Source organism: Penaeus chinensis, chromosome 1, assembly GCF_019202785.1.
Source record: "Penaeus chinensis breed Huanghai No. 1 chromosome 1, ASM1920278v2, whole genome shotgun sequence".
NCBI classification, from domain to species: Eukaryota; Metazoa; Arthropoda; class Malacostraca; order Decapoda; family Penaeidae; genus Penaeus; species Penaeus chinensis.
Genome location: NC_061819.1, coordinates 40,175,067 through 40,190,774, shown reverse-complemented (window position 1 = coordinate 40,190,774; position 15,708 = coordinate 40,175,067). Strand labels below are relative to the sequence as shown.

The 15,708-nt window shown below is 37.1% G+C and overlaps 6 non-coding genes and 1 pseudogene across 6 annotated transcripts; 4 read left to right on the top strand and 3 right to left on the bottom strand.

Moving 5' to 3' along the window:
• Positions 1 to 1,559: 1,559 nt before the first annotated feature.
• Positions 1,560 to 1,722, top strand: LOC125029259. The gene has a single exon (XR_007115171.1). It is a non-coding gene; the product is annotated as a U1 spliceosomal RNA (small nuclear RNA).
• A 672-nt stretch (positions 1,723 to 2,394) lies between these two features.
• Positions 2,395 to 2,512, bottom strand: LOC125029233. Its single transcript, XR_007115164.1, has one exon. It is a non-coding gene; the product is annotated as a U5 spliceosomal RNA (small nuclear RNA).
• A 656-nt stretch (positions 2,513 to 3,168) lies between these two features.
• LOC125029228 lies at positions 3,169 to 3,372 on the top strand. The gene has a single exon (XR_007115161.1). It is a non-coding gene; the product is annotated as a small nucleolar RNA U3 (small nucleolar RNA).
• Positions 3,373 to 5,360: 1,988 nt separating this feature from the next.
• Positions 5,361 to 5,553, bottom strand: LOC125029266. The gene has a single exon (XR_007115172.1). It is a non-coding gene; the product is annotated as a U2 spliceosomal RNA (small nuclear RNA).
• A 6,798-nt stretch (positions 5,554 to 12,351) lies between these two features.
• Positions 12,352 to 12,514, top strand: LOC125029253. The gene has a single exon (XR_007115169.1). It is a non-coding gene; the product is annotated as a U1 spliceosomal RNA (small nuclear RNA).
• A 596-nt stretch (positions 12,515 to 13,110) lies between these two features.
• LOC125029240 lies at positions 13,111 to 13,227 on the bottom strand. Its single transcript, XR_007115166.1, has one exon. It is a non-coding gene; the product is annotated as a U5 spliceosomal RNA (small nuclear RNA).
• A 1,899-nt stretch (positions 13,228 to 15,126) lies between these two features.
• LOC125029224 lies at positions 15,127 to 15,247 on the top strand (annotated as a pseudogene).
• Positions 15,248 to 15,708: the final 461 nt, after the last annotated feature.

Here is a 15,708-nt window from a genome sequence, read left to right as displayed (position 1 = left end):
ATTGTGGTCTGAAACAAAGTGGCAATCACAGAGTTATCATTGTCTGTATCTAAAGCATGAAAGGTACAGTGATAATGTTGTGCTCTTATGGGTGGATGGCTTAATTATTGCCAGCAGTAACATGTCCCTGATGAACAATTATAAGAAATCTAGAATAACAAATTTAGGTAAACTAAACTTGTTTCTTGGAATGTCATATGTTACAGGTAAAAATTACATCAAGGTGAATCAAACCAAATATGTAGAAAAGATTTTTGACAGATTCAACATGTTAGATTGTTATGCAAGATATATGCCACATGGAACCGCAATACATAGAGTAAAGTGCAGCAGTCATATATGCATTGACCAGTCAAACTTGCTTAATGCATGCAGGGAAGATGAGTTATTCTACCATATCAACAGTATAAATATGTATATGTATATATAGATAAATATTTGTATGTGTGTGTATATTTATATATATATATACACACAAGTATACATATTTGTGTTTTTATGTGCGTATGTGTGCACGTGTACATAATATATATCCACATATGCATATGTTTATATGTGTCTATGTATATGTATATATATTATATGTATATAATATATATATTATGTGTATAAAGTGTATATATATATATATAACATAAATATGCACATACACACATATATGTACATTATATATATATAATGTGCATGTATGTATATACATTATATTTGTTATATATTGTATATTGTATGTATATATTGTATATATATTGTTACACATTTACATATATTTATGTGTGTACATATATATGTATACATATATATATTTATATATATAATATATATTTATGTATATACGCATATGTATATACATATATGTACATATATGTACACACACACACACATATATATATATATATATATATATATATATAGTATGCATATATATATCTATAAACATACATGTATGACTATATATATCTAGGTAGATATAAATATATGTGTTTATGTATATATATACCTATATACTTTGTATGTATATTTTTACATATTTTTATGTATCTGTGAATAACTAAATATACATATGGACATATATATATACATATATGTATATACAGACATATGCATATCCATATATAGACTTCTATATATTTGTAAATCATATATATATATATATACACACATGCATATATATACATATACACAAAAATGTTTATGTATAATTGTATAAATCTACAGATTTTTGTATACATATATACGTATAAATGCAAATATGCAAATACTTTTCATATGTATCCTGTGCATATGGAATGCCCCTGATTTTTTCCTTAAGTCGGAGTTCGACAAAACATAGCTCGAATAAACTTTAATTTTTGGGATGAATATTTGCCACAGAGAGCTTCCACTTTAAAATTGCATGCGATTTCCCCCATATATGATTTCGAAATATTATCCTCAGTGTCGTTCACTCGGAATGACTTAGCAAAAGTTAAGTGTGACTGGATATTTGTATAAGAAATATTTCAATGCGCGGGGACTTGTCAGTGTGAGCGATCGTGGGTCGGTGGTCGGCAAAGAAAAGCATACTTACCTGGCACAGGAGATACCGTGATCACGAAGGCGGTTTTCCCAGGGTGAGGCTCACCATTGCACTCCGGTGGCGCTGACCCCTGCGATTAACCCAAATGTGGTTAACTCGAGTGTGCAATTTTTGGTAGCGGGGGACTGCGTTCGCGCTATCCCCCTCATTATAACTCGTTACACACAAGTCTTGGACGGTAGACCCACATTTAAATCGTTACCGAGTTGAATATTCTTGGATAACGTAGCAGCACTTTATAGCTTTTTATTTAATATATTTCGGTTACTTCATATGATAAGCTAACCCAAACTTGCCCGATTATTCTTAATTATACAGATAAGTTACTTTTGATTTTGCATGAAAATATTGATAAGTATTCTGAAATCAACTACCGAATATTTGAACGACTGGAGGTAAAAAAAAAAAAAAAAAAAAAAAAAATGAATTAAAAATGTATATATATATTTTTTTATTGATATAGGTACGTTAGTTAATGACATCTATGTTTAGACGCTTTAACTATGTTTTGGCAGCAGTGGGTCGGAACACAAAATATTAAACTTGAATAGTTGGAAAACATGGGTAGCAACAGTTTTCTACTGTTAACAACTAATTTTCAAAAAGTTTCGTTGTGTATGTCAGAATGTTTTGCCTAATTTTCTAACGATAGTTTTCTGTGTAGCTGTACAACTAATATAAATGGAAAATTAATGTTTTAGCTGAGGATGAAAGTGGGTTGACGCTTATGTGGTCTAACTCAAGAGTAGTATAAATGTCCAGACTTTTTATTGTCAGGTTAGTTCAGGTCACTTATTTTCTGTGCTTATGTTGATTATGAACCCACCGAAGTGGGCTATATAAAAAATTGAGTAAGACTCATTGAGTTGTTCCCCTCCACGGAAATCTTTAGTAAAAGGCGAAAGATTTATGCGTTTTGAAGGGAAACCAGAGTTACATAAGAAAGGTAAGCGAATTGGCCAACAACGGTAAACCGAGGACTCGTAGAGCGATGAGTATAAGGGCAAGAAAGACATCTTGAAATAAACATTATTGTTATTTTATCTAACAAGGATTAGCACTCACAAAAGTGTGTGGTTATATTTGCATTAACCAAGTATATATGCCAGGTAGTTTGAACGTGATTGAATTTAACAATTAAAATTGAAAGCTCGCATATGAAGAGGAATGTAGTTCTTTTAAATAATTAACCACCGAGATGATGGTTTAAAGATACATGAACCTTTTGATTCCCGTATCATACTATCTTAGAGTACCTAGATATGTGCACCTTGAATTTTATTGGAGATGCATTGGAATAGGTTCTGAAGAAATATACATTTATTGTTCATATAGTTTAGTTTAGACCCTGTTCCACGTTATTTGATATGTATAAAAGTCTAGTTTTAAACTGTATAGTATATATCTTATGTTTAGATATATATTATTTAGATATAATATAGGTGTAGAGTAGGCAGATACTATAAAATGAGCAAACTACGTGCACATATTGCACCATACATATACCAACATATGAACACAGGAAAATCCGTTGTAGGAGAACAAAGTCATCAGTAAAATGTAGTCTAAGAGTGAATTTATAATGTGAAAGTATGATCATACTTTATAGGATCACTTCTATAGTGCGATTGCCGGGTTTCTCGCCGAGATTCTCGGAATATATTCAACCACGATGAGGACTGTTAGTGTAATCCTCTGAGCGGGAAGCGGCTCTCAAGTGTTTTACTTGAGAGATTTGATGACCGTTCTGACTCGGTTTACCGATGTTCAGAGGAGGATGACACAGGCTGAGTGGTTGAATATCAATCCACAAGAAGTATTCTTGAACTTTTGAAAACTCCTGATAAGGAGAAAAAAAAAAGAAGTATCTGAGAGGATGAAAACTTACCGCTTCTTGGCTTTCAAAATCCGAAAACTGAGTACCTGTAACTGAAGTGAAGTTTGACTGCTTATAATTAATGTAACTATATTTGTGGTTTCAAATGTTTAAACCAAATTCAAATAATAAATAACTTTTTACTAGACAAGCAGCACTACACACATCATAATTGTGCTTGTCTACTTTGATGTCATTATCAGTAATGCTGCCACTATCATTACAAGGTCCTTCCCCCTAGTTGACTTTGAATTTCAAGAAGTTTTTCAGTAGTCTTGCTGGATTTTTCCAGGCCTAAAACTATTTTTCAAGGATGTATTTTGAACAAAATATGAGGTATACAATACTCTGCCACAAATTCCTACTAGTACTTGTCTTTAAGCACTAAACTATCAAAATAGAGAGTATAACTAGAGCAACAGTGTTCAAACCAAATTTCCAATAATAACTTATTTTTCTTAAATGTACGCTCACCAGACAAGCAGCACTATTACTTATCATAAAACGTGAAGTTTGATTGCTTATAATTAATATAACTATTTTCGTGACTTCAAACGTTTAAACCAAATTTCCATTAATAAATAACTTTTTATTTATTAATACTACTACACAAGCAGCACTATTACATATCGTAATTGTGCTTGGGCTACTTTGATGTCATTATTGTCAGTAATGCTGCCTCTACCACTGTTTGTCTTATTACAAGGTCCATTCCCCTATTTGAATCTGAAATTCAAGAAGTTTTTCAGGAATTTTCCATGCCCAAAACCATTTTTCAAGGATGTATTTTGAACACAATATGACACACAAGTTTTTAAGATGTATACAATACAAATTCCTATTAGTACTGGTCTTTAAGCACTAAACTATCGAAATAGAGAATACAACTAGAGCAAGAGTGAATATAATGGTCCACGGGTGTGTGACAAAACAAAGTAATCAAATCTCTGGAACCAAGGGTGTAACATGAAAATGATTCTTTTCATTTTATATCATGACACAGACGCTTTTCCTAAAATGAGTCAGTCAATGTAAATTTCCATGACTTTTCCAAGATTTCCTTTTGAAAATTCATTTTTCAAGATTTTCCGGACCTGGACAAAATAAATGCTGGAATTTAATTTTATACAGGAAGTCCAGGTGACGGAAGGACCCTTTATTACTATTACTATTCTTGAGTTCTGTACCCCCGGAAGGACCCTTTATTACTATTACTATTCTTGAGTTCTGTACCCCCTGTTTTACTTCATGTAAATATGAGACTTGGTAGCAGGAATATTGTAAAGGTATGAATGAACCTGAAATCGTGCTTAACATCGGACACGAATCGTAATTATGTATTACCAAGCATCCTTACAGTAGAGGATAAAAATGTGTAAATTGATTAGTAGAACATTAAGAGAAATTTCGTCTTAGTACAGAATAGTAATCACCTGGAAATCCAGGCAAAGTGGTATGAAATCGTAAATTTGTCAAATATTCAATGTTAAGCTTAACTCGCTGAACATGATGTGACAAGTATAGCATATCAAACTAATCAATTCTGTTTAGTGGTCTAATGGTTTGATTCTGTGGATTATCCGCGTAATGTTTGAGTCTGTCATGGAGTGTATTTTTATTTTTTATTTTATTGGCTAAGGTGTAGTAAACCACTAGAAATCGGTGTGACATTTTTCCGTTATTTTTTAACAGAAATCACGCGACCGACATATAATGTTATCCGAAAAGTTTATACAAGGTTTTGATTAAAATCCTCGGTGGGAATGGAACAGGTTTGAAGGTACTGTATTACCTGGCCGATTCTCGACAACGTTGTAGGAAAGCGCCACCGACTCCTGTTTACAGAGTGGACTTTGGTGTCCTGCAAATTTTAATAATTTTAATTTGTTGGAATGATATCCTCCCCGGAGGGAGTGGACCAATCCCGGAGGTACTGCAATACCGGGCCGATCCGCGGCAAAGGTGGAGCAAGCCCCTAGCACTTCGCCATTTTCCAAAAATCAGTTTAATATCGTAGATCCCACATGGGGATCGTATCAGATATTAAGCTGATAAGAACAGATACTACACTTTGATCTTAGCCAAAAGGCCGAGAAGCGATACTGAAAGAAAGTTGAAAGTGTGTCCTAGAAAATGTTTCTGTGGACTTGCTAGTGAAGTTCTTTATAGATAGCAGGGCGTAAACGACATGACGTTGGAAATTATTTAAATCTTGATTGCCATATGAGAATGTTTCCTATATGAAAATTCGAAAAAAACTGTTGCTAGGATTTTCAACGTTGGATAACTTCATCGGACTCTAAAGAAAGTACATGTGGGCAAAAACTTTTAGCTTTTTAACCAACTGCCGCACGCCCACACTAATAAGCGCACCTCACATGTCCGCATACATATGCACGGCCGCACTTATAGACACTCACGTTCGTAAACATACTGTGTAAATATATATATATATATATATCATGTATGTGTGTACATATTTATTTTTTCATAAAAGTAAACGACCACATAATGTTTACGCAAGTATACCCGTAAAAACGACTTGTACGTTTTCTATTGGTAAAAAATCTTTAAACCTGCCATAAATACAATTTACTAAATTTGATTATACTTCCCATATGATATTAGCCTAGCGTAATATAATGGAGATCTAGTGCATACCTAAATGAGCATTAAAATCATATATTATATATATGCAAATATGTATATTCATCTCAATATTGCATTTATGCGAACATGTATATCCATCTGTATTTATGCATGTGTGGATGGATTCGATGGATATGTGTGTGTATGAGTGTGAGTGCGCGTACATGGCTATACGTATGTCATATAGAATGATAAAATTAATGCCACAAAAAAAACAAAAAAAAACATTCACTCTACGATATGTAATGGGTAATTTACATTCAATGCCTTGTAAATGAACGTTTTGTTTCTAAACACTGTTTTGTAATGTGTTTCATTCACTAGGAGTTTTTTCGGAAAACTAAAATCAAACGCGCCACTCGTGTACGAGACTTTGACCAGCTCGGACCTCTCTCTTTTCAGACGCAGCAGCAATAGACCCAAGCCTTGTGCCACAGGAGCTACCCTGGTGTCCGGGGCCTCTCGTCTCGCTCGGCGCTATTGCTTCCGAGTTTTTTAACGTAATTTACGTAGAGTAAATCTGATTTTTTCAGCATTTTGTGCTTTGCCTGCACCTTCAGTGCATTGATTTTGCAGGTCACACGAGACTACAGTAGGCGTAGTCAGCACCCCACCTCAGACCCGCAGCTCTCTTCTACACCAGGGCAGCCCTTACGGGCTTTGACCCCTGGGTAGGGAGGCCCAGTAGTCTGGGGCGTCCTTTGGGCGCACTTTTTCTTTATTCTAAATTCTCTTCCTCTCTTCATGTGACTTCCCTGAGCCTACCGGAGTACCCTTGTGGGCTCCCGTATTCGCTTGGGGGGTGGGCATCGAATTACCGCCCTTCGCACTAGGCAAGTTCGGCGGTAAGGAGGTGTCTTCCACATAACTCGATCCCTCTGTGGTACTGGAGAACGCAACCAGGCTTCCACTGGGGGGGTAGAGGACGGAAACTGCCACACTCTTCTCTTAGCTATTGCTGTTAGGTTGTTCAACGATAGTTAAGGGTTAACTGGTCCCTTCAGGACAACGGGCACGGGCCCAGGGGTCGGACTCGGTCCGATACCCAGCATGTGCGATTCCTCGGCTAACCCTCCTCCTCCTCAAGGAGGGGGGACGACCCATGACTCCTCTAAGACTAATGCGACCTTGAACAACGGAACCCCTACTGCTGACAAACGTGAACGACGATTCTTTTCCATCCCTCCACAGAATGCAAGGTATCTGACTGTCAAATGCGTGAATGAAAATCAATCGCTTTTGAATGTGAGCCCCTTCATCATCAAGAAGGTCCTTGATGGTCAAGTGGACGGCGATTTTGATTTTGTCAAGAAATTGCGAGATGGTAGCCTCCTTGTAAAAGTGCAATTCAACTCCCAGATTAAGGACTTGCTTAAACTGACGCAAATTCATGATTTGAAGGTCAACGTAACTATCCCCATTGGCCCCAATACCTGCAAGGGAGTAATCTTTAGCAGGGATTTGAGGACAATGGAGGAGAGTGAAATTCTGGAAAATATGAAGGACCAAAGCGTAGTGGACGTGAACTGCATGACCAAGAAAGACGGGAATGTGCGAACAAAAACCGGATTGTGCTTTTTGACCTTTGCTTCAAGTAAAATTCCTGAGTATGTCACGGTTGGATATGAACGTGTCCAAGTGCGACCTTACATTCAAAAACCTATGCGCTGTAATAGATGCCAAAAATTTGGACACACCTCATTACGATGCAATGATAAGGATACCAATAAATTTACTTGTGGTAAATGTACTGGAGATCATGACACTGCTGTATGTACTGAGACTTCGCTCAAGTGTGCTAACTGTGGAGGTCCCCATCAATCTGGCTCTGCCGAGTGCAGCAGCTTGAAGAAGGAGACTGAAATATTAGCATACATGAGAGGACATGATGTTAGTTACCGTGAAGCCAAGAGGAAAGTTGAAGGTTTGACCAGCAAACCCAATACTTCCTACGCCTCAGCAGCAACTAACAACACTTCCAGTGCAAACGGCATCAGTCAGGAACTTGCAGCTAAGGATAAAGAAATTGCTGAATTAAAGGAAACGGTCAAGGAATTAATGAGTCAAATCAAAGAATTGAAAGATACAATTCAACAAATTGCTGAATCAACCCAGCAAAAGCAGCAGCATCATAAGGAGGATGATACCAAAACACAGTCTGGATCGCACCTTCTCGTCCAGGCGGCTCCTGCTAGGACTTCGTCTGGTGTTTGGTCTGCTTCTCGAAGTAGATCATCCTCCACCGGGCGTCTCCCTGGCAGCGAGACGCAGGACATGGAGGCTACTGTCTCCAAAAATACCCATGGAAGGCCCCTGGGTAGCGAGGGAGAGGAGGACGAACCTCCCTCCCAGAAAAAGAAAATTAAAACTGGCGGACAAGGCACTTCCAAACCCCCATAAAACGTAATCATCGCGTTAACCATTATACAATGGAACTGTCGAAGTATTAGATCTAAAGTAAACGACCTCAGATTATTAGCCTCGTCCTATGCTCCCGATATTATAGTCTTACAAGAAACACACTTAAACAACCTCGTCTGCGACGAGGTCGTATCACTCAGAAACTACCATTTGTGTCGGAAGGATCGTGAGGGTAGGGGTGGAGGCGGAGTCGCCATGTACATCCACCAAAGCCTCCCTTTTACAGAAGTATTTATTGATTCTACTTTGGAGGTTGTCGCATGCAAAGTAAAAATCAATAACACGTATCTGGCTACATGTTCGGTTTATTGTCCCCCTGATAAAGTGGTAATTTATGATGAGCTCTTTGCTCTTCAGGATAGTCTGCCACAAAATAAAGTAATTTTAGGTGATTTTAATGCTCATCATACATTATGGGGTTCCCTGCGGGCGGATGATAGAGGTGAGCAAGTAGTTAAGCTGATTAACGACTCTGATTTAGTCCTTCTGAACGATGGTAGCCCAACACGGGTAGACGATAATACCGGGAATTTGAGCTTTATAGACTTATCACTGGTCTCATCATCAGTAGCAGCCAAGTGCCTGTGGCACACCATTGACGACTCGTTGGGAAGCGATCATCTTCCTATTTTGATTAAATATTCATGCGACACAGCAAGAACGCCTTCAGCGCCTAAATTTAACGTAAAAAGAGCAGACTGGGTCGCCTTCACAAGGAGCGTCAAGCTCGAACTTGTTGGAGAAACCATTGATGATAAAGTAAACAATATTCAGAATTCGATTTTAGAAGCAGCTTTGCTATCCATTCCTAAAACTTCGACAGATAGCGTTAAGCATAGAGTTCCATGGTGGACACCAGATTGCCGCAGGGCGCTGTGCCGACGCAATAAGGCCTACAGGCTTTTCAAAAATAACATCAATAATGAGAACTTTTGCAACTACAAACTAGCAAGAGCTAGGGCTCGTAGAGTAATTAGACAAGCTAAAAGAGACTCCTGGCGTAGCTTTGTCTCTACAATCAATAGTAATACAAAAATATCAGAGGTTTGGTCCACTGTCAAAAAAATTAATAAAAACAAAACATCCTGCAAAATTAAAAACATCATCCACGAGGGAACAAATTTCGATTCACCAAAAGACATTGCTAATGTACTCGCCAGGCAGTTCTCTTATACAAGCAGCTCAGCAAACTACCATCCTGCTTTCCTGCCCACCAAGGAAGCCGCTGAGCTGCAGCCTATTCACTTTGCCACAGGAGATGACTTTGATTATAATAAAGACCTAACAATGAATGAGCTTGTCCGAGCCCTAGAAGCCTGTAGAGGAACATCCCCGGGCCCCGATGAGATTCGATATGAGATGATGAAGCATCTTAATCATGATGACATGATTAAGTTGCTAGAAGTGTACAATGAAATTTGGAAAAGCCACACTTTTCCAAACTCATGGCACTTCGCCCACATCATTCCTGTATTGAAAGGAGGGGGTAATCCCAGAACTGCCATCTCCTACCGACCAATTGCGTTGACAAGTTGCTTATGCAAGGTCATGGAACGAATTGTTAATAGTAGGCTATTGCATTTTTTAAATAGCAGTAATTTACTAGTTGACGAGCAGTGCGGCTTAGGAAAGGGACGCCAAACTCTCGATCAACTAGTAAAGCTGGACAGTCATATTCAAGAGGCAATTGCCAAAAAAGATTTTTTGATTTCAGTATTTTTAGATATAGAAAAAGCCTACGACATGACATGGCGATATGGCCTACTCAGAAAACTTTAAGCTTTCGGATTACGTGGAAACTTGCCTTGTTTTATTCAAAATTTCATTTCTGACAAAACGTTCTCTGTCAAACTTTTTGCCGACAATGTCACTTTTTCGGACATTTTTGTCCAGGCAAACGGGGTCCCACAAGGAAGTGTCTTGTCGCCAACATTATTTCTATGTATGATTAATGACATCCTACCAGCTCCCCCTCGAAATCTTAAATACTCACTGTACGCCGATGATTGTGCATTGTGGCATTCCAGCAACAATGCAGAGTTCTCGGCAAATCGTATCCAACTCGCATTGGATATGATTCATAACTGGGGCCTCCAGTGGGGTTTTAAGTTTTCCATTAGAAAGAGTATTGGGGTAATTTTTTCACATAGAAAGATACCAAATATCAGACTAACTTTAGATAACCACCCAATACCCATTCAAAATTCTGCTAGATTTCTTGGTCTACTCTTTGATTGTAGACTTAATTGGAAAGACCACATTGGTCAGTTAAAGAATAAATGTCAAAGAGCACTAAATTTATTAAAGTGCATTGCTGGTAATAAATGGGGAGCTGATAGGAAGTCTTTGCTAATGATATATAAAGCCCTGGTTAGGTCTAAAGTAGATTATGGGTCAATCGTGTATGATTCGGCATCGAAAACAAGTTTGAAAGGATTGGATGCTGTGCAGAATGCCTGTTTACGTGTGTGTCTTGGAGCCCTGAAGTGCACTCGGATCGAGCGTCTTGAGGTGGAGTCAGGAGTACCTCCCCTCCGACTCAGACGCGGCCAATTAGCCCTGACCTATGCCGCTAAGGTGGCTCGATACCCGAGCCATCCCAATGGCAATGGAGGCATTAGGCCCTTTGCCACAAGACTCCACGACCTCGTCGAGAAAGTCGGTATAGATCTCTCTACTATTGATACCCTGGTTCAGTCAAACATAGCGCCATGGGAAACACCCAATTTTTCCATCATGGAAGCTTGGCTTCCATCAGCTAAGGCCATGGCGCCGGAGGGTGAGGTACGCCAGCGGTTTAGAGAGATCCTTATTAAGCATTTATCCTTTTTTGATATATACACACGGCTCCAAGACAAATGAGGGGTGTGGGTGCGGGTGTATGGTCGACTGAATGTGAACTAAAGTTTAGACTGCCGAATCATACATCGATTTTTCTTGCTGAACTTTTTGCCATTGACAAAGCTATTGATTTTGCTCTATCGACGACCCACGATAGAATAGTTATTTTCTCCGATTCATTAAGTTCACTTAAAGCTATTAAATCCTTAGAAACCACTAAAAATGAATTGCTGGGTAATATCATTCGTAAGTTACACGGTGCCAATAAATCAATCAAGCTAATATGGGTACCAGGCCACTCTGGTATCCATGGCAATGAACAGGCTGACAAATTAGCCGGGTCAACTGACGATTTGGACATTACCATAATTCGTACAGATCTCAGGTGTTTTGTGTCTCTTATAAAAGCAAAAATACATCTCCTGTGGCAAAGTGAGTGGACCAACCTCCAACTCACAAACAAAATCAAGAACACAATAGAGCCGTGGGACACCTCCCACAGAAGAGAAAGAAGAGAAGAGGTGGTGTTGGCACGCCTAAGAACAAACGCCACAAGACTCACCCACCTCACACCATACATCGAAAAAAGATTCCCTCCACAATGCCCCCATTGCACAAGCCATCTTACAATAGCCCATATCCTCATAACCTGCCATAAATTCAATAATAACAGACAAACCATAAAAATTACTGCAGAATAAACAATATACCATTCGCAACATCAAATCTATTATCCGATAATGAAAAAATAATAACTAAAGTAATTGCTTTTCTAAGGGAGACAAAACTTTATGACCTTATATAGATTGATAGAATAAATAGGATCCATTGGCTTAATAACCTTGGCCATGTGCCGCTGGTTGATAGCCAAGAAATCCAACAAAAAAAAATAAAAAAAAATCAAACTGTGATATTTGTATACAATATTGTAGTGCGCGTAGACTTCTCAGTATAGGCGGGCGTGGGTCGATGCGTGGCTTCGGAGAGCATACTTACCTGGCACAGGAGATACCGTGATCACGAAGGCGGTTTTCCCAGGGCGAGGCTCACCATTGCACTCCGGTGGTGCTGACCCCTGCGATTAACCCAAATGTGGTTAACTCGAGTGTGCAATTTTTGGTAGCGGGGGACTGCGTTCGCGCTATCCCCCTTACAATATTGGTTTTACCAAAAAATTATCCTTAGCCACCTGTCGACTTATGAAGCTCTTCTCTGCTTGCTTCTTCGTTAGCTTAGTTTGTCAAAGCAGCCCACTGGAAGAAAAGTGCCTAATGATAACACTGATATGTTATTCCGAAAGCACACAAATATTACAAATCACTCGTTCGAGGATATTGATGTATATCGTAAACGTGTAAAAAGTATCGAAATGCAGAAGAAAATCCAGATCAGTATCATGGTAGTCTTTATTTTGGGAACAATAAAGCATTTTTACGATTCAAGTAATATGCATGGTTATTGGGCAATATTATAGGTGCTGTGGAATCGGTCTTTTAATGAGGAATAATGAACAGTTGATCTAAATGTAGATGTAATGAGGTGTGTGTATGCTAGAATATTAATGCAACTATACTGTTTTTTTTTTTTTTTTTTTTTTTGTGCGAAAGCTCATTTATGTTTGCATAAATTTCTTCATTATTGAATTTTTAAGTTCTAAAATTCAAGATGGAAAGACTCAGTTGATATGAAAAATCTATGTTCTCAAAATATAGACTATGTATTTCAATTATAAGCTTATATCTTGTTTGAACCCAGGGAAGTGGGCTATAGAGAGAATTGAGTAAGACTCATCGAGTTGTTCCACTCCACGGAAGTATTTAGTAAAAGGCAAAAATATTATCCATTTGAAGGGAAACCAGAGCTAACAAATGGGAACCTTAGTACCAATAAAAGTGGATCGATGTGCATATAAGAAGTATAAGGTAAGAAACTTATATTGAAGAATCTTGCTATTTTGTTTAATAAAAATCAACGCATGTAAGGAATTGTATATTCATGATATTAAATGTGTATAAAATATACATGTAGATACATATATTTTTTATTTTTTTTATGTGTATATACATATTGATATATATAATATGTTTAATATACATTTATATATATAATTACATATAGATTTATTAATATTAATGTACATATATATTTGTATAAAAGATATGAACAAGAATGAATTTCTTCACAATAAAAGAGATGTATTTGACCGGTTTTTCGACTTTGTTTCGTCAGAAATTTACAGGTATTTCTGACGATATTGTGCAGATTTACCAGTCCTTTGTTGGCAAAATATGAATTATGCTTCTTTCATTCTAACCCCAAATATGTTAACTAGGATTTTATTTAAAGTTGGAAAATATATATTTTACCAAAGAATATCAATCTCATATGAAAAAACGAAGATATTGATAATTCGTGTTGTCACAGGGACTCAAAAACAAGTATTCCATTTGTTCTACGCCATGGCGATGGTAGTAAAAAATTATGTTAATCCCTTTTTACAATATTGGAATTTATTTAGTGTGATATTCATAACCATATTTTGTTTACATATTTTGTTACTACTGATACTCATGTTCATTGTTATTTACACATATTTATAACAGGGCAAAAAAAGTCAAGGGACTGTTAGTAATCTACCTTACTCATTTTTAAAATTTTTTACAAGAGTAAGCAAGAAACCTGTCGCTTCGTTCGCTCTGTAATACCTCAAAGATCTGTCAGTGAAAATAGTGAACTACATAAAGCCATCATATATTTAAAGTGGTGAAATAAAAGTGTTACCCTTACCCATTCCACCACGTTTATTTGTTACCCCGGTGCATGGCGTACTTTCATTTGAACGAGAATTCTCATCTCCCTTTTCTTTGTTATTTCTCTCTGTCTGTCTGCCTCTCTCCCTCCTCTTTCTCTATCTATCTGTGTCTTTTCTCTCTCTCACTCGTTGATAGTGGCACTGAAGACGTGTGAAAGAGGCGCGGGACCTCTTGTCAGTGGTCATGAAGGATTGCTTTTTATAACTTCTGATTAATACCCTGAGCACTATGAGCGCACCAACCAGTTGTAAGTGTAATTGTTATTACTGTAATGCAAGTCATCAGTAATATTTTGATGAGAAATTATTTGGTAATCTGTATTACATGAAATAAACATGCATGATACACAGGTGCGAAAAACACTCTTCTGCTGCAGTACATCAAATCACCCAAATCAGATATTTAACATGTCAGAAGGAATTTCCTTCCCTAAGGTTTCACGATTATTTTATAGGCGGAGAATGTGTTGTTATCGTTATCGCATTAACAAAGTATCAATGTATCGGTATCGCTTTTAATCAATCCCCTGCTACTACAAATAAAATTTAAAGGAGATAATAATGGAAATACAGCAATTAAAGAAAACTGATAATTACCAATAACAAACAGCATTTTTGTAACAACATTGTAACTATAGTGGCGACAATGTGCAGATTTATAACCGTGTATCAGTATCATTTTACTCAGTTTCTTAGTGACATTACTTGTGCACCCTACATTCTTTACAGAGTTGCACAGTTTCAAAAAATTGGTTTAAAGGTTTAAGGAGGTGCATAAAAGTGGTTACGTTGATTTGCATTGCTTATCCTTGATACTGGTTAGTTGTGATGGATGTATATACTGTGGAGGATCTCAATAATATGACTAGAATGTCATATTAAATTATAGGTTTGATGCATTTAATGTGGAAAATCTCAGTGATTACGATATTTAATGTCGGTGGAATTTATGCCAACGATCTACCACGTTGGAAAGCACCGCTTCTCGTCCGATCAGCGAAGTTAAGCCTAACATTGGTCATGGTCAGTACTTGGATGGGTGACCGCCTGGGAACACTAGATGCTGTTGGCATTTTATTATATATGGTTAGGGTGTTTTTTGGACTTTCATATATTTATAGTTGCACTCTTACTATATTTGTGTAAAGAAATCAATTGAAATTATGCTTCAGTCATATAGGACACAGTAAAATTCCTCGTCGTCGGAAAGAGGGAGAAGGATAGACAGAAAGCAAATATGCATTCTGCACTCCAAACAATTCACTAAATTTCTGGTGCTAAACAGATGTTGCAGTAGTTTTTGAAAGGAAAAAATAATTGAACCAGTAGAATTATATTAGTTATGTTATTAACATCGTTGTTAGTAATGATGACCTATAAAAGAACAATAATAAATGATTGCAATAAAGATATCAAATCTAACATAAAACTCACGATTAAGTTTTACTTAGTATATTTGTCATCAGTTTTGAAGCTTTGGCTACTGTACCATTCCTTGTAAGCCTTACCAGTGACAAAAAAAAATAAAAAAAA